Source organism: Pungitius pungitius, chromosome 4 (assembly GCF_949316345.1).
Source record: "Pungitius pungitius chromosome 4, fPunPun2.1, whole genome shotgun sequence".
Taxonomy (NCBI): Eukaryota; Metazoa; Chordata; class Actinopteri; order Perciformes; family Gasterosteidae; genus Pungitius; species Pungitius pungitius.
Window position 1 is genome coordinate 1,521,330 of NC_084903.1, and position 25,073 is coordinate 1,546,402.

The 25,073-nt window shown below is 45.4% G+C and overlaps 1 protein-coding gene across 2 annotated transcripts in view; it reads left to right on the forward strand.

Moving 5' to 3' along the window:
* The first annotated feature begins 5,325 nt into the window (after window positions 1-5,325).
* The window catches only part of dok4 (docking protein 4), a 37,137-nt gene continuing 17,389 nt past the window's right edge, over window positions 5,326-25,073 (forward strand). Inside the window, exon 1 of one of the 2 annotated variants that reach the window (XM_037450467.2) lies at window positions 5,326-5,720. The gene's annotated coding sequence lies outside the window, so the exon portion shown is untranslated. Of the gene's footprint in view, window positions 5,721-24,921; window positions 25,012-25,073 lie in introns of those variants that run through there. The other variant, XM_037450475.2, reaches the window with a different exon arrangement.

The following is a 25,073-nucleotide window of genomic DNA, read 5'->3' on the forward strand; positions in this document are numbered from 1 at the left end:
TTAAAAAAAATGCATCTGTGTTGCGCCGTATTTGACACCCTGGAAGGGAGTAGATCAGAGGGGGAGTCCTCTAGAGAAGGAACACACCATTTGATCCCACGTGGCGCTGGAGCGTCTACCCCCCGAGCGCTGAGCCCACGCTGGTTCGCCTCTGATCTCGGGGGCTTTTGGGCGGGGAGCTTAAAAAAAAAAAAAAAAATTGGTTAGCGTTGCCATCTGCAAACTGCTTTCCTTAAACTTCATGGATTCATGGAGGCTGGGAGCTCGGTGAGAGACTGCATCACAATACGTTTCTCGTTCTGCTGCGTGTGCGGATAACGAGTGTGACTGAAATATTGCTGTGTGTGTGTGTTCCATTCAGATTGCGATCCATTAGCAGCGGGCCGTAGCGCTGAATGGAGCCTTTTGTTCAGCAGGCGTTTAAATAAAGAAAGCGAACTCTGAAATAACCTCGCTAATGAGATGCTGAATTTTGATACAAACTCAAATCGCCCTCCGTGCTACTTTATGGTTTTTGTGTGTGTGTGTGTGTGTGTGCGTTAGTTTGGGACTTTTATTTACCTGGAGAATGAGAATCCAAAGTATTCCAAATTCAAGCTTGGATTATTTCCAGTATAGGTGATGCTGATGGTGACCTTAGTGCAAAGACAGTCCAACTCATCCTCCTGTACCCATGTGACCCTTGTGACCCATGTGACCTGTAATACCCACGCCGGGGTGAACCAATTAGCAAGCTCTGTGTATTCACATGTGAAGTGGCATCTGATTCTTGAAACGAGAAGAGATCGTCCTGTGATTGTTTGAAAATCTTTTTCACCCACTGGTATCTGGGGGCCTGGAGTGTAAGGAAGCGGATATTAGAATTGTACGATAATATGAGTTGGGTCTTACAAGTTGCACACTAAAAAGATATACTGTAAAAATATACCACTGAATTAATTTAATTCTTTAAAATCGGAGAATTTAGAGATTCACAAATCCAGAGAGGATTCAAATGATTGAAGTCAGAGCAGAAATTCAATTTGTAAAATGATTTAACAAGTTAATAAATCCAAACAAAACGTTCTACATTCAAGGAATCAACGGCTTGTTGTCATTAAAATGAATATAACTCATCTCATTTTATCACTAAATTTACTAATAACTTACTTGGACATTTTGCTTCAAACGTGCATCAGGAGAATAAAACAATTCTCTGAACATCAAAACCAGTTGAATACTTTTCGTCCCAATCATCAGTCAGACATGTGACGTAATAGCATCCGTGGTTGGATGAAAAGCGACCGGTTGGATAACGCACAGCAGCAGACATTGGTTTGCTTTTCGGCGTCATGTTGTTTTTTGCCCCCCCCCCCCCTGAAGCATGCTGGGCTTGATGAGGTGTTGGACTCCAGGTGGACCCTCATTAACTAAATAACCAGCCTGCTGCATTGGAGAAGAGGTTGAGACCATAAACTCTTGTTTACAATGTTACCCGAGGGACAAAATCCAGAGACAGGTGACCAGAGAAGTCACTCCTATTGGACACAAAGTCACCATCTACTGGACCTCAACCGGGGTCCCTGAGGGGCTGGGCCTCGTCCGACACCCTGAGCGAAACCAGTTTCAGACCAACGCTGCGTTCTTGTTTCGCACTGGTCATAAATCAAAGTGTGTGTTGAGCGTTTTTGGCGCATTGCTGAGGCATGCAGACAGCGATTGCACCATGGGCCAACTGTGGTGTTTTACGGCTATTTAAATGGTATTTTTCAGAACAGTAGGACGCGCCCACGTAGGCGGGATGACAACGCATACGTGTAACGTTTGTTTAGCACAAATATGCTGCTGTACAGTAAATTCACAGCATGTATTTAGCTCTTATTGTTGATGCATTACACATTTGTAGAGCTGGCTGAGGTAGAGCTCATTTGAATTACTTTACTTAACTCTAACGTTACGTGAGATATCACCTCATAACCTAAAGACAAAGCAGTAAAGAAAAGATTCTATGGAAATATTTAATAACCCCAAATGTGTATTTAAATATGGTAAATAAATGTACATACTGGTGTAATCGGTCCCGCGCTTCTCTTGTTTCCTCATCGCACCAGCAATAATTCTGTGTTTCTCCTTCTAATCATTTCCATTTGACAACACGCCGCACTGACACGCAAACACCGTCTGGAGAAGCAGCATCTCCATCCCAACAGGAAGCCGTGCACGTGTGCGTGCGTGCGTTGAGCTCGGTGGCGTGTGAAAGCAGGAGACGGGGGTGATATTTCTCCCTGACACACTCTGCTCCAGCTCTCCCACTTCACCATATGGAGCCCATTACACCCGTTTATGAACGTTCTACATCGGCTACACAAACACACACACACACACACACACTCCTGCACACAGTCTTGTGATGTGCGCGCAGAAAAATACTTGTTTGATAGTTCTGCAGCGACGGCATGGAGGGAACATGTGTCATGTAATAAAGTGCCTCAACGTTTACCCCCGCTCTGTGCTAATTGTTCACGTGTGTGTGTGTGTGTGTACAGTGTGTGTTTGTGTGTGTGTAAAAGGCCTGTCAGTGCGAGTCGTCGTATCTGTGTTTTGTCCTACGAGCCTCCGTGTGTCAGTGCTATCACACCCTTATCAGCTCAGTGGCACCAAACCTCTCTGTCTCTCTCACACACACAACACACACACACACACACACACACACACACACACCCACACACACACACACACTAACACACACACACACATGCTCCTCTGTTACTCTCCTTATGTCATAAACTCAGGGGGATGGTCATACTGCCATTAGCTGATGCAGTGTTTAAAGATTTGAATTTGTTTGTGGTTGTTAGGTCCATGCTTGCAACGTTGTGTTTGTGCGTGTTGGGGGGGGTTGTTATGTCTGTTTCCTCTGTAGAGTTGTGAGACTCTCGCCTGCAATGTTGCGCTTCACTTCCTACATCTTAGATGCCAAGGAGCCCCTATGCCAAGCCCTGTGTTTGTGTGTGTGTGTGTGTGTGTGTGTGTGTGTGTGTGTGTGTGTGTGCGTGTGAAGTTTCCACTGTGTCATCAGGATACAGTTCAACAGCCACCCGGGGACACACAATAGGAACACAAGCTCTTGAGTGTGCATGCACACACCTGCACACGCCTAATGCACACATACACACATACACACAGCTTGTATACTGTGGAGATGAAGGTTTGTTATTAACTCTACCGTAACTCTTATAATACAACACCCACAACATTTTAAGCATGGCTGGTAAAAATCAAGATTTTTCTCATTTATCTATCATTTCTTTTTTTAATCTAAATTCAGTAGAATGTCTTTCCTTGTGAAGAGATGGGTTCAACATTTTGAAATGCTTCATTTATTATATGTCTCATGCACATTGAGAGAGATCCTGTTTGCTGTAATCATTCCTTTGACCTCTGCTTGATGCCCCCCCCCCCCCCCCCCGAGTGGTGCTCTGTAGACATTATTTGTACAGCTTGTAGCAGAGACCCAGAAGTCATGCAGTGTTCTGATCCAACACGTTTCAGACAGGTCTTAATTCTTATCTGTTGGAGGTCCTTAAACCTTTTAGTTTACAATTCAAAATGTTTTTCTGCTTGTTTACCACCGTCTTCTGAAATGTGTGATTCCAGCCCTTTGAAGAATAGCTTACTGACATTGTAATGGCCAAGGGTCAAACTACTTTGCAAGATGGGATGGCAAGTGTTAAGATACAGGAGGAAGGGGGGGTCGGGGGGTTAGTTGTCAGCATTTGTCAGCTCTAATATCATCTGCCACAAAAGAGATATTGATGTATTGATGTAAGACAACCACCACAGCTCCGCAGAGTTTAAGGTTGAAACCGTAAAAAACAACAGTCCAGTCCAGTTTTGCTGGACGTTCACGTTATTTTGTCCATACCTCCCGTCCAACAAGAGCAGCTAATTAGGAGATAGCTCACCTCACTTTTCCCTACTGTCCCTCACTGTCCCTTTGCAAAGGATGAAACCCTGAGCTGTCCAGTGCAGGTGTGCAAACCTTCACCTTCGCCAAGATTCACGCCATCTTTCACCCGGTCTCTCACCTGATTGGCCAGCTGATTGATTGGCTGTCAAGGTGACTGATGGCGGGCGGCGCTCACTGTCAAACACATCCAAGGTAACGCAGCGATGCGACAGCCCCAAAGCTCCCCAATCAGCATTTCGGAGCGGGAAGCGGAGCGTGGCGCTCATCTATCATTCTCAGAGTAACTGGTGCAGACCCCCAGAGTCTCACGGTTGACCCCATTCAAAGCATCTATTAGAGAAGCTGTACTGTCGCCATTCACAATTGATGTGTGGGCTTCTCTGACCTCTTGATGTAGGCTAATGGCACTCTCTGATAACCCGCCCGGCTATTGGTTCACCGTGGTGCAAATGACATGAGTTGTATTACATCGTTCTCCACCTCCATTGTGTCGGTTTTATGCATTTCTTTCTGAAGAAAAAGGAAAGACACTGTTTGACTCAATATTCGTGGATATCCATCATGCAGTGTATGGCCGAACCCCTCAGCGGTGTCACCAATCTGTCACAGGTATTTTAGTGTCCTGTTGAATAAAGGCATCTTTAACAAATGTTAAACATATATAGAAAAGGGAATGTCATTGCAAGGTCAAAAACGTAGGATTGCAGCATTTAACATTAACATTCTGTAAAGGTTTAAACATACCATAGATTTAACACGTTAAAACTATACACTAGATCTCATCATAGTCAAAAAATGATTTAAAATAACTTTTGTTCTAACATGTGAAAGTTTGTGAGCATGTTTAAAAAGAGTCAAACCGTCCACTGATTGGAACAAATCCCGGATTATAGCTTCATATACTAATTTGGATCAAATATGAAAATAAGTTATTTTATTTGTCCTTGCGACACACAGTACATCTACAGATCGGAAACTTTACACATGAAAATTCATGCAATGATTTGCAAGGTGTGCGGAGGTGAATGATGGTGGGACCGTTTGTGTATTTTGTCCATTTTGACACCACTGCTTCGGCCATAAGTCCATGTCTACTATTTCATTTCAACTTCTATTTACCATAGTTGCTGTCAGTTAGGATGGTGGCCAAGTTTTAAATGAATGGTCCGTTTCATATAACTACCTGTGTTGAGTAGGGTATGTTGATTGTTACTGTTATTTTGTGTGTTTATTCTATATTCATCTGCTTGCTGCTGGCTGTAAATCAGCGTCGTAGTTGCAGCGTCTTTTTACTGAGTATTACGGTAGAAGGCGGGTCCAGTCGGAGCGTGGCGGCCCGGCGGGGCGTGTTCTGTGTGTCCTGTCGCGCTCCCGTCGCTCCAGCACAGCACCGCGCGGCACAGCATCGCAGGACACATACGCGCGGAGAGGAGAGGACCGAGAGAGGAGCGGCGAGCCTGCGTCAGCACCGCCGCTCGCGTACCAAGCCAACCGGCCCAAACCAACCAGCCCGTGCGTGCGCGCGCGCGTGCGTGCGTCCGTGTGTCCACAGACACATCCGACGGCCAGCGGTTTAACCTTTGCGCTCCGGGGTGTGGATTTACTGTGGCGTCTGCTGCAGCTGAAAGGAGGCTGACCGGAGCCGGGGGAGCCACGGCAGCGGGGAGGTGAGGCGCGGAGGGGTGAGTCAGCCGAGGGGGAGACACCCGCCCGGACCCCCGGACCCCGCCCGCCCCGCCGGAGCCACCCGACGGTCCCAGCTGTCATCCAGGTAAGCACGAGCCCGGCGGTACTCACATGGGAGCATCATCAAGCTGCGACCCCCCTCCACCTTTATTATTATTATTATTATGGTACATTCACTGAAGGAGAAGTCAAAGAAGAACTCTCACTCTGCTGTGGATTCATAAAAGTTTTCGGTAATGATTCGAGCTCAAGCTCACCTTTCTAAATGTTATTACCGTTCAATTATCTTAATATTGGATCAATATTAAATCTAAAAATGATTATTTTGCGTGATGATATTATCAAAAAAATCACATTAACCGTGATTGGTTCAAATGTTTTTGAGGCGAAATATATTTATTCATTGTTAGTTGACAGTAACTTTTGATAATTGAGTTGTTTTTTAATATTTTTATATCACATGGATATTTCTAAATGTCTTAATAATTCTGAAACATCCCTCTGTTTTTTGGTTGAGGCTGGTGTTAGGGAGGCAGCGAGTGTCCGTCAAGTTGAAAGTATCCAAAGTAACATGGTTACCGGTTCCATCCCATCAGCGCGTCTGTTGGTGTCATTCTCCTAATGACTATGCATCAGGGTTCAGGTAGCAACCCCCCCCCCCCCCCTCCCCCCGTCGCCTTAACTGTTTCGCGGGGAGGAAACAATGCTGTTGCAACGACCCCCCGTGGCTTCTCTTCCCTCTCTGTGCAGGCGGGGTCCATTGGTCTGCTTGTCACTGAACAAATTCACCCCACTTAATTGGTTTGGTTTGGCTGCAGCAGTGTTCCCATCTAAGTGCTCACTTTATGATCCGATGAGAAGAACCGCTGATTTTGATGAAAGGTTTTTTTAGTGCTGCTCGCGTCCCTGTGAGGGGTTTGATCACGGCGAGCATCCAGCGTGACACATTAGTTGTCCAACACTGGTTCCATGCGAGGCAAAGGAGGGGGGGGGGGGGGGCGATGGATACACATAGGGTGAGGATAGTTGTATTGTGCGTATGTGTGAACAATAACAGAAACCTCTGTTGCCTGGATGTGGAACAGAAACACACACACACACACACACACACACATCAGATCAGCTGTCCTTTGTGTGTGTGTGTGTGTGTGTGTGTGTGTGTGTAATGCATGAACACACACTCGTGGGGAAGCTTTAGAGTGTGTGTGCACACAGAACATTTCACCCGCGTCTCCTGAGTGATGCTCACGCATCTCTTTCCTTATTTGCATTCCGGAGTGTTTGTGTCTCAGTCTCCGGGTGAATGAAGAGGGGGGGCGGGGGGGGGGATACAGTGGGGAGATGGAGGGAGGGAGGGAGGAGATGGGGAGAGGGGGGGGGGAGTGGAAGATTAAGGTAGAAAGGATAGCGAGCAGGCACACAGGAAGGTTGAGAAGAGAAAGGGAAAAAGGTGAGGGGGAAGGACAGTGGGGGGGGGGGGGGGGGGGGGGGGGGGGGGGCTTTTTCTGCTCTAATTTGCTTTGACAGCTGCTCCATTGGCTCAGGCTCTGAACCAGCATTTAGGTTGTACTGAAGAGAGACAGAAAGACTCCAGGCTGCACAGTCAAAGATTGAATCTACATCTTCTCTAATCACAGTTTAGCGAAACTATGGCTTTAAATAATTAAATTGAATTTCACAATTCAAATCTAATCAATCCCCCCCCCCCCCCCCCCTCCGACCCCCAATAAAACATCAATACAGTTCTGTCGAGACCTGTTTTTCTAAAAAGTTTATCAATTAGTCAGTTAATGTTACTCATGATAACCTATATTTTATTCTCCTTTGAGAAAAACTGTCTGAATGGAGAAACATGGACAGAACCTTTTTCACGGTAAGGAGGAAAAAGAACATCTCGTTTCAAGAGAGTTTTAATGAAGTCTTTAGGAGCTGACTTCAGGCTTTAGTGTCACAATTTAACTGTGAAAAACATTTTTGCATGTGTCATTTAGAGAAGTTTCATGTTTTAAAAGAAAAAAACAATCTTTGCCAATGACATGGACGGAGGACTCTAGACGGGAGAGCAGGACGGAGCAGGTGGAGCAGGATTAGGATGTTGATGCAGGTGTCATCTGAGGAAAGGAGGAGGAAGCCTCCGCTTGCCCCTTTGGGGGTTTTCTGCGCTCTGATGAAAATACTGCGTGCAGCTGATCGGTGTCCAGGTGAGTTTTGAGTTGTTGGGCACCAGGTGGGGCCCGGAGGGAAAACCCCGCCAACATCTGACCTACCCTTAGATGCGTGGAGATGAAATCCACAACCTTCACGGGCTCTTGGTCCTAAAGAGCCGGCCCGGCCCCTCCTTGGTGGCCGAGGTAATCGGCCCGCCTGTGCATCACTGGAGCCCTCACACCAAAACAACCGCTTTGTCCAAAATCCCAAAGAATGCGCCTGCTGTCACCTGCCCGTGATTACCTGCCCGTGTGTGTGTGTGCGCGCGCGCAAAGCCTCGTCCTCCACACTGTCATTTCGGCACAATAAAACTCGCAGCCTGTTTTTACACGCCGGCAAAGTGACAATTAGGGTGTCAGACAGGAGCCCTGTTTTGCCAGGCTTGCGTTGACATGCGCACCACTCTGCGGGCGGCGTGGGCTCCCGTCTGGCGCGGGCTGCGCGTTTTGGGGGCCGTTTTTGGGTCGCGTCCTCTCCCGCCAGCTCCTGCTCAGCGCCGGAGCTTTCGTTGCCGAGGAGAAAGTGTGTCTGCGTGCATTTGGGCCCCAGCGGGACGGACGAGGAGAGCGCAGCAGACGACGGGACCATCGCGATGCATCAGATGACAAAAGGACAGTATGTCATCTCCCAGCACTCTACGGGCGCCATACGTCAGCTGTCACAGCAGTATGTGCACGGTCCACCCCCCGACCCCCCGACCCCCCGACCCCCCCGGCTGCAAATGTTCCCCCAGAGCCACAAGCCACAATGGACGGGTTGACCTGGAAATGAGACTGAAAAGCATCTCAACCTAAACTACAACACAACGCCTAGTTTGCCTCTTACAGGTGATTCGTCGTCTATGTCAATAAAATAAATAGTAAATATAAAGTATTCCAACATCCGTTGGCTGATTGGTTGGTTGGTTGAACATGTGGTCATGTGACACTGGTTGCTATAATTGTTTATTCATGGAGGATTTAGGAATTATTTTTACCCCAAAGCTTGAAAATGTTCTAGTTTGCTATCAATCATTATTGGATAACTTATTGGGAGATGCAGAATATAATATGCATTATGATCTATTAATAGTGTGTAAGAATCAATGTGCTTCTGTTGGAGTCACCCAGGTGTCTACAGTAGCCCGGAAAGGACAAACCAAACATACAGAGTTAGCTCTTTAACATGGAAATGGAAGCTTGAATTCTCTCTGGAATCTAATCAACACATCTTTATTCTCTTGATAACAGTGAAATCCTCAGAATGGACTTTCCTTCAACATTTTTTTTCTTCATGTTGTACTATTTCACCTGTGCTCTGTCCCTTTTCCCCCCCCCCCAGAGCTTGATACTGATGTTTGAAGTCATTTGTTGTAGCGACGTTTCAATATCTCATCTTTAATTTGATTGGTCAGTACCATCCGCGTAGACTGTATATAAGAAGTGGACGTACTCAGCGATTGGTTCATGGGCCGCTGCTTTGAAGCCCCGGGTTCGCCACTTTTGCCGTCATCCTCCTGTAATACAGCCATCACAGTGCTGTGTTTATTTTGCCACCCATGAAGTAACCGTGTTAGGATGCTGAGTGTTGATGAAGAGACGGTGCAGCAGCTCTGGAAAAAAGAGACCTGTCCGTCAAAGCAAGTGCAAAGCACACTCTGCTTCACTCAAAATGTTACTAAAATAGACCATAATTCACTTAATTGAACACCATGCATTTTTGAATATGAGGGAAAACTTCAGGTGGGAAGTTCCGTTTATTTCTTATAGACTTCCAAACAATGTGACTTATTTTTGTAACCGGATGCCCCCGCTAGTGAAGAGAACGTGACTTCAACATCGCCTCTCTCTGCAGAACTGGGGTTGCCTCCTGGTTATCACAATACCAAAATGATGACTTCAATACATTACAACCTGTCAAAAATAGGATGATACCTACGACATGATACCAGAGTGATGCGATAGACGTTAGGAGGTCCTTCTTTTGACTATTTGAATGCTGCCCCTGTGAACACGTTACTCCTGGTCCTTGTGACCAGCCTCATCTCGCATGGCTTTGGCTCCACAGGAATGCCTCCAGTGATTCCGGTCCGGTTTGTTGGGAATGCTGTAGACAAGCACGGGAGTTAAGTTCTTTATCTTGGGACAATAGATTTTTGTGACAGAATCCGTTTGACTGGAGGGTCTTGCTCAATACGTCTCTCTGAGCTTTGATCTGGAGGCTGAGTGTCTTCTCGGGCTGCACCTCAGACAGCCAGGGTCGTGGTATATTTCCGTCACTCTACCGTAACGAGCGACTCATTCGGGGAATTCATGCTGTCAGCTGTCCCAACGTGGCGTTTGGGGCGACGTCCCCCTCACTGCTTGTTTTCATCAAGTTAGCAACTAAGATCAGCAACTTAATGAAATGAGTTGGGGGTTTGTGTGAATGGATCATAATCAGGACACATCAGGCAGCTGGAGTAACAGCAGCACTGTGTGTGTGTGTGTGTGTGTGTGTGGATTTCTGTTTCATCATGGGTGCTGCCTGTTTTCTGCATCTGAGGACTCGGTGCAAAGGATTGTGGGTGCACTCGGGTTCTGTTTGACTGGCCCTGACAGCAAGGGAGAGAGGGAGGGAGACAGAGACAGAGAGGGATGGTCTGTAATTACTGCTCAGGGCCGACTGGCTGCCACATTCCACATCTGTAAATGACAGAGTGCAGGCTGGACTCTCTCTCTTTGTCCCTCTCTGTCTGTGTCTCACCCGCAGTTTGGTCAGACCGGTCGTTTCCACATCACAGTGGCTAAAAGCTCGAGAGGTGGAAGGAGAAGGAGGCGGCCCTCATCGCCATAACAGGGCAGGTTCTAGTGTCAAATGGTTTTATTTTGAACAAATCGTATCTGGTATCACTGCTTCCCAGTCTTTATGCCTGACCCCTGACCCCTCAGTCAGGTCTCTGTCATTGTCCTTCGGAGGCGTTTCAGTGTATTCAATCGCACGGTTCTTTAGCAGCCACCAGACACACATCCAGTATTCATTGAAATGACTACTAACTTTTTAAATATGTTTTAAAAGCGTGATCAGGAAGGTAAAACGGTAATATTAAAACCGTTAGCGGATTGAGTCATAACACCACTGCTAGGATGTCTAGTTCCTTTGAAAGTTTGGTATTCTCCATAAAAACAATCCTAAACCTCAACAGCACGTTTGACAATGATGCCCAGTAAAAGCGAGCAGGCTGCTTCCACCACCACTAACCACAGAGACTATGGCCACAAGTGGGACCTTTTCCCCCCGAGCTATTGGCAAACTAAACTCTGGGCGCCAAGCAGCAGAGCTCCACCTTCCAACAAAGCCAAGCCCAGCCAAGCTGCTATCACAGGCATCCTTCTGACAATGGACACTTCCTTGGCGGTTGCACAAAAAATGGCAACGCAGAAAAAATCTAAATGAATAGCAAAATTAATTTAACGCTAGCCTGTGATAAAAAAAACCCCAACATAATAGCTGCTGTTGCACGTTCCATAGCCGTCTCCTCCTAATGTGCAGGCAGACAGCCCAGGAGCGCCTATTTTATTATGAACATTATGATTTATTAATACAAAATGACTTGGAATGTTCCTCTGACTCTTCTATTGCCAGGCTTAAGGAGCATTTATTAAACATATAGCTTGCACAGCGCTATCAGCCTGACATGAAGTGGATCACAATGCAACCCGCCTGTTGTGAGCTGCTGATTAAAATTTCTAATGGCATTAATATGGAGCTTCTCCACCTTACCAGGGAACTGGAGGGTTTCCTTTGCCTCCGTAGTAAATCATCATTATGTGTTTTGGACCCAAGGGAGCGTCCCACATTGATGATAGATTGTAGATTGATGATACGGTTTGTGATATTCTTTCAACCCTTTAATGTTGCCTCAAGATCAGCAGTGCGTTGAACTCTGTGGTCTGTGGCCACAGCGCCAACCGACTGGTTTCTCTGAATCAACGCAGTAATACTGAACGATTAGAAGACACACGGAAATGCTTCTTTCATGTTTGTGTGAATCTATTGTTAGAAAAGTGGTGACTAGGATTGATATTTTATTTCACTGTTTGGAGGTGTCTAAATAAAACTTCTAAAGAGCAGTTCCTCAAGAGGACACCAACGATGCTGCCAAAAGGGATATTATAACATGTATCAATCAGTGAATATTGGGGAAACCCTGTATATTCTGGATAAATGAAAGGCAAATATCTTAAAGGGCGGAACAGCAAGACTAATACACTTACTTTTGCTTTTTGTGAAATATGTTGCCTTTGTCCATTGACACCATTATGAAACATCATTCTAGTTATTATAAATACCAGCTATTGATGAAAAAAAGTGTAACCCTGGTGGTTCATATATAGTATTAACCCATTATTTATGGGATACAGGCTATTTGTGGTGGGATTGTCTTTTTTGTATCAGTTATTTTCTTATCAGTTTATTATAAGCTTCCTATTTAGAGAGAGAGTGGAGCATCCTCTACTCTAAGGGAGACAAACAGAGTGATGGCTGAGTTATATATGAAGTGAAATCTACTCTAAACCCTGACTATTTTTCTTTGACTTAAAGATGATCAACTCTTTGTGAATGTGCTGCACTATTTTTGTTGTTTTTTTGTATGTTGTTTGGCCCATTTCTAAACTACAAAACAATTTCACTACAACCACATTGGTTCCTGCCACTACACGAGAAATATGAACACAACAAATGCCACTGAATGATTCAGTCGCATACTGTATTTCCATTCACGTACGTTCATGCAAATCTAGACGTGTCGCGTGAATGGAAACGTGAACATTTGATAAAACTTTCTCAAGAAGTGTTTTTTTTTCCTTTTTCGAAAAAGATTTCTTGAGAAATGTGGATTGTGGAAACTGATCAGTCGTTCCCACTGTGGGCTTCTCAATGTGTGAACATCGTCTTTGTCCCACACGGGACAAATAATTCAAACTTGCCCATTGAAACAAATTGAAGTTTTCTCTTTATTTTTGGTTCAGGAGTATCTGTATCATGCAAATGATACAGCACTGACTCCAAGTTTATTCTCTGCAAACAAGTATATGGAAACACCATTGTTAGTTACCATTTTTAATTGTGTCATTTCATATGTTTGCTGTTTAACAATCGAATGGTAACACGCAAATGACAAATAGCAAATCATGACAAAATGAGTTATGATTTAATGAAGCAATAGTGATATAAAAGCAATAAGGTACTTGAGGCAGATGATATGGAACGCTCAGGTCAATGTGAACAGCAACTGTACGTTATCGCTCAACATCGCTCTCAACCAATCAGAACGCCGGATTTCATCTACCCGTGTTATAATGGATGTTATAAGGCAGTGTGACCCTCTCTGTGGAGACGTATTCTTTCAAATGAATCCTCGCTGGCCTCTGAATCAGTCCCACTAAACAGAGTGTGATGAGGAGGAGAGTTGAGGGGATATGGGACCTGAAGCTAATGTTTGCCAAACACTGCAGCTCTGTACCGGCGAGAAGCAGGTCATCAAAACGAGAATGCTGTCAGGATAATAAAAAAGAGGCTATAAAGGCTTCATATAAGGGGAAATAAATATGAACATAAGTACGATTTAATATTGAGAATTCCCCCAGGATGATCGGGCTGCTGAAACAGCAACTCACTCAAATACGCTAAGAATGAGCCACCTTACAGGAGCCTCTGAAGGGGCTGCATGGGAGGCCTACAGTGATCAGTGGTGTAAGGTAGAGGGCGGTGATCGCATTAGAAGCAAATGCACCAACGCAACACAGCCTCATCCTCATTAGGCCGTTTCCTCTGTGCTTCTCTGTGTGTGTGTGTGTGTGTGTGTGTGTATTGGCGCCATGCCCAGCTGGATTTTGTTTGTTTCACTCTGCTTCTCCAAGCCCCGAAACATCAGGGTGATTACTGTCAGTGCTTCTGTGTCATGGCCTGTCACCCTTTTGACAGTTAGGAAGAGTTGGGAGGAAGTTGTGCCGTGTGTATGTGTGTTTGTGTGTGTGTGTGTGTGTGTGTGTGTGTGTGAGTCCTCTCAGCTCCTGTGTATTTGCTGAAAAACTCTCTGGAATAATTACCCTGGTTTTCCTCTGCTTTCGTGAGTTTGGGATTGAATGCAGTTGTTTAAAGGTGTAGGATGTGGTCGCATCTAGGGGTGAGGTCGTAGTTTACAGCCCTCCACTCACCCCTCCCTAGAACCTATGGTGGCCTGCAAGGTGAGAAGGCCCTGTCTCGAGCCTTTTTCCATTTGCGTGGTGTCTCTGGTGAGATTGTGACATGAGATTGTAGTTTAGGTTCATATAAGTATGTTATCTAAGTGTGTTTTATGTAACTGTGGTCGCAGGTATTTGTGATCAACTGCTTCTCACGGGACATGAACAGTCGTGTCCTGGGTCCACAGTATGAGTTGGCTTCACATCAACAGTTGATCTGTGTGTTATGATGGCGAATCTGGGTTGATACGCTAAAGGGTGTGTGTATCTCTGCAATGGGTGCTTCCTAAAGCCTTGGCATGGCTGATAATAGGTCATCATATTATTATCTGCTTTCTTGTGATTGTCTTTTGTGTGTAAGTAAGACTAAGCTAAAGAAATACAATCAGAGCATTGTGCTCTAATAAAGACTCCGTTTTAAAAACCCACTAACGGATCCCCATAAAACCTACACAACGCTCCTTTAATGATGACATTACCACGACGAGGAATCACATGCTGAGTGGTAACAGCATAATAGGCCTGTTATATTCCTACAACCGTGTTGCTGATGAGCCAGGTGATAAAGCAGCTGCTGCCCATGTGTCTGACTTTGTGTCGCAACGTGACCTCAGATAAGGAGTGGAATCGAGGGAACGTTGAGACGTTTTGCGAAACATGCTTGTTTTCCTTCAGCGAGGCAGATGAGGAGATAAGTGACTGTTTCATCTCGACAACAGTATTGGCGTTGTTGGGCTTAGCTACGTGGAGCACAGAGGACGGAATTGAAGAGGAACTCTGTGGACATTCCTACTGTGGGAAATGCTGTTTAAGTTGCTCGCACCGCAACTTTTCCCCCTGGTTTTCTCTAAGGGTCATAGGGTCATGTGATCGGTTCGGTATATACATATCAACGGATCAGAACGTCCCATGTTGAAATAAATCGGGACGATGGACGTTTTTCAAATTGCACGAGCTTCAAATAGAATATTGTGACGATGCTTGTTCTGTTTAATTGAATTATTTGTCATCATTGCAGTTTGTAGACCCTTATTACCTCACAGGACACACCTTTGAATATGCCTTAATGCCAAGAAAAGAAAAGTCATTTGGATTGATTTGAATTGATTTGAATTTATTCAATTTTCACTTCTTTCCAGCCAGCCAAATTGCTGTGAGGTTTGCAAATTTGAATGGAGAAAGAATTCATGCTTTAGAAACATATTATCCAACCAAAGGGATCAAGTTGTGATATTGAATTGATTTCTTAGGGGTTTGTGAAGCTCGAAGCAATTTGGCCACTACTGTATGACAGTAATAGTAGAGGAATCTCAAATTCATCTTGGATGAATTTATTATTGTGAAAATAATGTGGCCAGCCCTCACAGTGTACGGCAGCATTGTATTGATTTAAGATGCTCTCTCTGTTTGCCCCACCTTGTTCTCCAAATTCATAAAGTCCCTGCCCTCGTGCCAATAAAGCGTCACATGATTAAAATTGAAACTGAGAGAGAGGGAAAATCAATGCGGACCTCTTTAATAATTAAAATGTTTTCGTACGAGGTGAACCTGTTGAAAAGTAATGAAAGGAATGGACGGCCTGGAGACTGGGGGGGGGGGGGGGGGGGCAACTTTGCCAGCGATTACAGGCCTGCCGTTTCTTTTGGCTCTAAAATGTCAATCGGTGGGTCCCTGAGGAGTCGGACTCACAACTGTTTAATCCGCCTGAGCACCCGAGTCATGCTGCTGGTATCGTGGAGATTACTGATGAATGCACGTGTGTGTGTGTGTGTGTGTGTGTGTGTGAGCGAGGTAGAGACGGACTGATGTAGATAGACAGACACACACAGCGGGAGGCTCTCTTGCGTGTGCTTCTGTGTGTGAGTGCGTTCAGATTAAGAAAATACTTATATTGTGTACTGCGTCCGGTGGCGGCCTTTTTTTACGATAAATTAAATAAGTGTAAATTCAACTTTTCTCAGAGGCCGTCACGCAACGACATGACACATGGCGGTGTGTGTGCTTGACTCCGTCTTTAACAGAAAGCTACACACTCGACAGGAGCCAGTCTCTTTAATGTCTGTGGACAGCTCAGTGGCCCGTTCCAGCCCCGGCAGATGGTGTTGGTTCACTAGTGCCCTTTACTTTCTTCCCCTCCTGCCTTTTTCTCTTCCTTAGTCCCCCTCCCTCATACTTCCCTTCTGGGTGGAGGCCGATGAAGCCCAGGCTCCCGGGGAGGGATCCGGACGTATGTTCCTTACTCTTTTCATGCGAAAGAGCCCGACACCGAGGTTTAAGCTTGGCCCACGCGGAGGTGGAGTGTTTGAATTATACTCATCTTTTTTGCTTTAAATTAGCAATATCTATTGGAATAAAGGAGGCCCCGCCTCCAATGCTCTCTTGCTCTTGCCTTGAACTTTGAAAGCCCTCACCAAACAGTAGAAATTTGCCAAGGATTTAGTGTTTCCCACTGTGCGCCGCATGTGTGTATGCATGCATACATGCATGTGTGTGTGTGTGTGTGTGTGTGTGTGTGCGTGCGTGTGTGTGTGTGCTCACAGAGAGGAAAGAGTCTGCCAAGTTAGCTTCTGTTATGTCTTTCTGTGTCCACGACCAGCCACAGGGAAGAAATTGGTACATTTTATAGAATAGTAATTCACAATAATTAGGTGTTGTACTGCGGAAATGTCTTATTTCTCTTGGATACTTTTCAATGCTTTTTTTCCCAATTAGGTTTTTGCTTTTATGAAGCTATATTCGTTCTTCATGCCACCTTTAGATGAGGCTGCATTAACGACGCTCTCTCTGTGGTTTTGGCATTGGCGGAGCACTTAAGTTTGAAGCAGCACTTAGTCATAAGGCCGCGTCTCGCTCTTTGACGAGGTGAAACGCGATGGTATTGAATGCAACAATACAGATAGAGTTACATTTGTGAAATGTATAACACATCAAACATCTATTGTTCAGTTTGGGTTTCAGTTATCCTGCAATTTGAGAAGCTGAAAGAAAAAGAGTCCCTCAACTTTCGTTCCAGTTAAGGAGTCAGGCCTCGACTGTACGAGTAGTCGTCAGGTGAGGGGGTTCTAAGCGGCGGCGCTGTGGCCCGCACGCGGCTACCTGTCTGGGATTGAAGAGCTTTGCAGCTCCAGGGGACAGACCTTCAGTCTGTGTGGCAGCTCGTCTCAGGCAAATAAACACCGGCGCCGCGTGGCGGCAGCAAAATAAACCTCGCTAATCCGCCGGGATCAAAAACATGCGTTGATGCTAAACGTCACCGCGGGGCCGCCGTGTCCACTCAGACCCATGAGGTGAGTCATCGCCTTTTCTTTGCTCCACCATCTCATCAGCGGCGAGTAGGTTCAAGAACGCACTCTGACATCAGAAAACCAGGCCCCCCCCCCCTTTGAGCTGAATGCTGACACTGGTTTTACAAGGAACTGTGCGAGGCCCATGAGAAGGCCAACGGGTTTAGATGATGGCACCAGAGCCCTTGTTAGCAGTCGTTGCGGACGGATCGCCCGGCGATGGGGGGGGGGGGGGGGGCAGGGCACGGCAACAAGAATACTTGAGTGGCGCCTTGGAATTGTGTCAAGATGGAGGCGCGCATGTGAGGGAGAAAAGGATTATGGATTTTCAGTGATGGCATCGTAGGCGTGTGCCAGGACAGCATCAGCCCGCCCGGCTTCATGTGAGGCTCCTATCCGCGTAGTCGCAGGCCCGAGCCCAAGGTTCTACGCCCCACCCGACGCACAGCGCGTAGTCAGGGGGGGGGGGGCGTGAAATGAAGCTCATCGGCAGCTTGCTGTCACGGTCGCTTTGCTGTGTCGCTGCGTGACTACAGGCTTCCACGCCGCCTCCCTCAGCGACATGAACTCACACGGCGTCCGCTTTCTAACCCGGGGGGGGGGGCGTGAGCCTGTGTGTTTGCAGTGTACGCACAGGCTCATCTGATACAGGGCTGGAGACGGAGCGTCACGTCTGTCTGTGGCCCAGCTGTCTGGGGACGTGTTAGTGGGCGAGCGTGGGAGAGTGAGTTTGTGTGTGTCCGCATGTGTGTGTTTATCCCCACTGTTATCTGTGACAGATAGTTATGAGCAGACTGACGCTTTCCCAAGTGTTAGCCTTGGGGCGGACTGTGAGAGCCATGAGGGTGTGTGTGTGTGTGTGTGTGTGTGTGTGTGTGTGTGTGTGTGTGTGTGTGAGAGAGAGAGAGAGAGAGAGGGGAAGAGATGAGAAATGCTCTGTTTCAACTCCCACACTTTTGTTTTTCTACCCTTGTTCTTTGTATAATATCTTCCTTCCTTTTCCTTTTAGTTCTTTCTCATTTGTTCTCACAAATCAGAGAAAAACAATTCAATGCAATCGCTGCAAAAACTGAGTTGAGTTTTCACAAATGATGAACTAGTGTATCCTTCAGAGAGTTATGACAACTTTACATTGAAGGTATGGTTAGCCACTTAGAGGCCTGCCAATAGGAGGAAACAAGAAGCCTGGCTCTGTCCAAAAGTAACATAACCCACCTACCAACACCTCTAGAGCTCACTAATTAACTATTCATTGTTAACTAATGTAATCTGTGGTGGGGTTAGGATTCAGAATACCTTATTTTGCCCTGGACAGAGCCAAGCAGTCTGTTTCCCCTGTTTCCAGTATTTATACTAAACTAAGCTAAGCGAATCCTCTACTGGCTGTCTTCTATTTAATAGAAAATTAATAACAATATAGTATGTAATATTGAGCCTAATCTTTATCTGAAACTGTGTAGAAATAGCAGGTTTCAATAGAACGAATAGACATGCAGCAAAAAACCCTGCAATGTAGTGTAGTGTTGATCAGTTCAGCATGAACAGGAAGCGCTGTGTTTCCCACGAGGCAGACCTACCCTCAGATGGCCAGTATTTCTATTCCTTGTATTTGAAGTATGGAGTATTTTGTAATTTGTATTTCATAAGGCCAATAAAAGATAATCAAGAAACCCTCATTGACCATTTAATCCTGTATTACAAGTTATGGTGCATCTTCTCAATGTCAATGTCATAATGCCATTTCAATTACTAGCAGTCTGGTGTGCACAAACATTCACCTGGACTCAAGTATCAACTGAGAGGATCAAAGGTAACTTAGAACTCTCAAACCATGTTTTCTTCTATAAAACAGGGGATTGCATGCAACCTAATCGTTTGGGGGGGGGGGGGGCATACATTCTAGTTTTGCCCTGGTGTAGTGCGGGATGCCTTTATTTAGATAATCGGTACTCGGGATTTTGCAATATTAGTAGTTTAAATTGTCCTCAGATCTACCAGGAAAGCAATATAGAGAAATTACACTTCTTTGAAAAGCACAAGTAAACAACAACACAAATTCAACTCTGACTGCTCTGTACATGATAATAATTGCTGACAACAAGCACAATATTTTTATTCCAACTGTGACTACATTTGACCATCTTAAAGTTGCCATCATTGTTAATCACAATCTGTGCCAATGCAGTCGCCAAAGGAAAGAAAATAAATAAATAATGCATCTGTGCGTCTCTGCTTTATAAACGCACACAACCCTCTAGAAATGGAAGTGACCTTCAGGATTTTTTATTACAAATATTAATTCGATGGAGAATGAAAAGTGTTGAACGTCGCAATGAGTAAGAAAAAAATCTCTCTTGCAGAAGAGATGATAGCCGTGTCTTTATTAATCATCTGCACACACACACACACACACACACACACACACACACACACACACACACACACACACACACACACACACACACACACACACACACACACACATACACAGAACAATCAGGGGAGAGGGTGTGAAAGTGAGTAGAAACTAATCAATCCCTCATCACATGTCTCCCCTTAAAAGAACTTCTGCTCTGTCCCCCAAGTGAACCCATCTCCACCGATTTCTGGTGGACGCTGCGAGTCGGTCACGTGCACATCGACCGAGTCTCACTTGCACCAAACTGGCAACGCAATCCAGCCCCAAGAGAGAAACACCATTGATTTCATGTATCAATATCTCATGGCGTTAATGTTTTATTGGTGTTGTTGTTTTGGATGGGTTGGATTCTTTGGTGATGCATCTGTGTGCTTCACTGTTTTGGACCATTGGATGCAAATCAATAAAACTCTGAATCTAATATTTGAGAAAGCTTAATTAGTGGAAGGGTGTGTGTGTGTGTGTCCGACTGTAGTATGGGGGGTACGTTGGAATGAAAGGATGATCGCGAAGAACAACCTGGTCACATCCATTTTTTTATTGTTATTTTAGATTTTTAGTGCTGCAGGTGTAACATTGTACGTTACCTAAATGAATTTCACCTGTAAACCAAGTAATAAATGTAAACCAACAGTAAACAAAGCCGTTTACGTGGCTTTCTGTTCATTTTCATGAGAAGAAGAAGAGGAGAAGACAGCCATGGAGGAAGAGGGGCTGAGTGCCTGACTGATTTCATGAGTCACCTCTCTGCAGGAGAGACAGGTGGCTGTGTGTGTGTGTGTGTGTGTGTGTGTGTCCCTGTGGCTCACTGGGATGTCCGTGTGTGTCTGTGTGGAACTGGCAGTAATCGTATTAGTAGTGTGTGTGTGTGTGTGTGTGTGTGTGTGTGTGTGTGTGTGTGTGTGTGTGTGTGTGTGTGTGTGTGTGTGTGTGTGTGTGTGTGTGTGTGTGTGTGTGTGTGTCGTACAAAGATGCTGACCAGATGTGATCTTTGATGTTCAAAAGTGTCAACCTGAGATTGAAATTACTCCGGAGAGGATAAAGGTCACACCACCCACACAATCAGAAGACACACACACACACACACACACACACACACACACACACACACACACACTCATGCTCACACATAAACATGTTTATTTGTTGGAAAAAAATAAACATGTTTAATACTCAGGGTAGTTGCGTATTGGACTCGTATTGTTGCTTAGCTGTGTGTGTGTGTGTGTGTGTGTGTGTGTGTGTACTGCGGCTGGCTGCGAGGCCCCGCCTTTTCCCAACGGTGGTCCATCCGCTCGCCAATTCTAATGAAACAACATCTCATGAACACCCGGTTGAACATTTTCCAGAAATTCACCAGCAATGTCATTAAAGATGAACTGATTCACTTGGTGTTGGTGAAAGGTCACTGTGGATGATGCAATGGTCATGGACAAACATGTGACATGTGCCACTGATGAGGCGTTGGAGCCGTGCAGCATACACTGTGAACACGCCGTTGATTCGGGGTCACACATGTAAACACACACAGGAAGAGACGACGCAGGATCAATGAGGGGTCATCAGCCATCAGCCAATCGATGTGGTGCCCTTGTTATGAGTCAGATCTTGCTGATGTGTGTGTGTTTTCAATAACTGATCACTATCACTACATAAATGACTGACCCATTCAATCTGATGATGCAATTGAAGCTCATTTAAAAGTAACTAAAAACACAACAAAGGCATCTTTTTGCTTTATGATTCAATCCGTCACGGCCTTCTTTCATTTGACTGAATATGGTGCCAGGAGTTGTGTGTCCAAAAGCTCACGTCTAAGTGTGACTAAAGAGTAAGTCGGTTCATTTGGGCCAGTTCATTGTCTCATTTTCTTCTTTTCTGTTTGTGCGTGGTGCCCGAAGCCCCGCCCACCACGCACAAAGCCAGCCTCTAGCTCTTTGTAAGGAAGTCCACAGACACCAGTGATGAAATACTCTAATACTGCAACATAAGAAAATAATAATTCTGATTTAGAAAAATAGAAGTAAAATTCAAAGTCAACAAAATATGGATTGATTTAGGGATTGAAGCTCTGAAATTGAGTCGGAGATATTTTATACTGGTGACAGTTATAGCGCTATAAACAATATAAAAACCTCTTGTACAGTACAAATATGCAATAGGAAACATAACAAATTAGTGCTTGAATTCTTTTCAATACTGGCAGCTCTAGTCTCCAAAAAACGTAGCACTCAGTGTGGTCAATATACCCTGTGAAACCATCCGGGCCTTCTGGTCATGACGCTGCCCATCCCAACTTCATCAGCGACTCTTCTACTGCTGACACTAAAGCTCATTGGTTTCAATTCATCGCACTTAATAGCATATCATCAAAGCTGAGTCATGGAACCGTAGTCAGTGGATCGCCGCGTTCCGCACGGGACGCATGAGCGGGAATAAGAGCACTTAGTAATGTGAACAGCAGTCGGCTGGTTTCAAGAGCACATAACCCCCCCCCCCCACCCCGAGGAAGGATCGTCCCCTTCCTCGCGCATCGCTGTGTTCTGTGTGGTTTTGAACGGGCAGCGTTTGAATAAAACTGTCACGGCGTTAAGCTGGAGGTCAAAGTTCCACCTGTAGCAAAACGAAAGGAAAACTGTCAGCGGAGAATTTCCTGAGCTGAAGCCAACACAGAGGTGTGCGAGGCCACACCGTGACATCACACTGTTTTCTGGTTAATAAGCTCCTGTGCACACACTACCACGGATCAAGTGTCCCGTTGGGTGTTTGGAGATGTGGCGAATGGGCCGTCAGGTTTTCGTCTCTCTCTCTAATTAAAGTATTCTGCATCAAGGTGTTTCCTGACAGAGAGCAGCAGTGGTTTATGATCCTCTATCAAATGAACATCATGCCCTGCCGTGCAGCAATCTGTCGCCCCTGGGACGTCCTCCCTCCCTCTCTCGCGTGTTTTGACCAATAGCAAATTAGCATGAAAAAAAGAAATCGATTACATTTAAACCGATACAAGATGTCCCACCCTAAGGGAGGACAGCAGGAGTTTATGTCACCGTAGACACATTTAAATCTGGATTTAACAAAACATTTTCATCCAAATACAAAGGAAACAAACACGTTATGAATGATGCAGAGTCAAGGAAATCTTCTTTTTGTACCAATAAACCTTTTTTTTTTTTTCTCTCTCGCCTCTGAAAAAGGGGAGAACCAGCTTTCTGGTATTTATGTCATTGTTGTCTAATTGTCTACACTACAATCAAGGACATTAATATGGGTTTATTGGGGAAAAATAATGCGTTCCCCAAGTCAAATGTGCATTAAACAACGTGTATGGAAACACACCATGTGACTCACTTTAATGAATGTGCCAACCAGCAGCTGTTGGGTGTTCTTGGATCTCCGTTTTTATCTCCACCAAATCTTCTATAACAAAACTATACATGTTCCACTCTGTGTACCAGACAGTCACTAACTGCATCCATCTGCTGACTGCTGCTTAGTAGGTGGTATACAATAGGTTTATTGGAGCTTTTTACAAAATTGGTTACATGCTGCTGGTGGAAAATGAAAGTGGATTTGTAGGTCCAGGCCACAACAGTCGCAGGCTGTTACAGCGACGCAAGAAGCCAAAAGACGTGCTAGTGTGTAGGATTTCAGGGCATCTTTTGCAGAAATCTCATATAATATTCCTTACCATCTTTTCATTACAAGATAATCTATTTTAAAGTAAGAACCATTGTATTTCTGCATATCTACGTAGGCAGCGAGTCCTCCTCACAGTCCGTTTCCACAGTGGCCCAGAAGGGGAACACAAGGATTTCCCCGAAGGCCACATTAGTTCTCAGATATTGTTGTGTAACTGAAGTAACAGGACCGCAGGAGAAACATCCCCAAAAACCTTTAAAAAGCCCTGCAGCCCTGAGTTTAATAATAATTCTCTGTGGGACCACTTGATCCATTATTTACATGCCAATATAGATAAGAGCAGCTTTAAAATGACTATTTGAGATGATAACAAACTGCTCCATCCTTTGTACCTGGAGGTAAGAATGAAGAGGCAGTGTGCTCAAGTATTTATGCTGAATAAACTAATGGCCCCAAATGGAAATGGCTTATTCATATAATATCCCATGTGCACACTGCTCTCATGTACGGTGGTAGAATTGCACTGCGCTATTAGGACAAACATATTACTGTTGTATTTACACATCCACATGTACATGTTTGTTCTAGTCATTGACATCTGTGGGTCTATTTGCACGAGTGTGTGCTCGTCCATTCAGTCCGGATCCGTGTGTTTGGTAAATAGTCTTTTGTGCCTGAGCCACTTAGCTAAACCAACATTTCCATTAGGATAAGCCGCTGCCCGTCCTGTGCCAGCCTTCTGTGGGTTTGTCTGTGTTTGTGCGTGCGTGCGCCTGTGTTTGTGTATTAATGATCCCCTTGTTAAAGTTTAATGTCTCTGTTCCGCTGTCGTCAGGGAGATTTACCACTGAGCCCTATGGGGAATGTGTGCCCCACTGCTCCTAGCCTGATGGCACACACACACACACACACACACACACACACACACACACGCATGCTCGGTACACACAGATGGCTGTATATGTCACGTCACCTCTTGTACATCAGCTTCATTACACGGCAACTGAGTCAATGAGGACTGCAAGTGACCTCGCTCTCCGGAGGGGAGGTGTGTGTGTCGGCTGTGCTTCACAGTCCACACACTCAAAGTGTGCATTTACTTCAGAAAAAACCTCAGGGCCGTCATAGCAGAAAACTCCTTTTCGTTTAGACCCTCAGGTCCAAAATCGAATTGGGTACAGTGAGTGGTGCTCGATTCATTGAGAAGTCACCTCACACGTTTGTTAACACAAAAAAGGCTACAGCTTTCGCGGATAACCACAACTAAGGGCAACGCATCCATGTGCGCACGAAGGGGTAAATACTTGAACCTTGCGACGTAATGAATGCTTCAAGTGAGGTGGTGAAGAGATCCGGGCTGTTTGAAGCCGAAACGTTTCTGGGTAGAAGCAGGGAGTAAACAGCGCGGCATGATGGGTAAACAGGCTCTGATTAAGGAGCAGATTGAACCGTACACTTGTATTTCCTCGACACACGGATGCTGCCTCCTGTGATGCCCTCGCTGCAGCATTACAGCCTCGTGCAGTGCACAAGCTCACCCACGTGCTCAAACACTCGAAAGCAAAGAGACTCAAACAAAGAAAGGCAACGCCGCCCATTGCCCTCGTGCCCTCAATAATGGTGTGAGCCACCCGCATGAATAATGGAAAATAATGTTGTACTCCTCACTCTTCAATGAATAA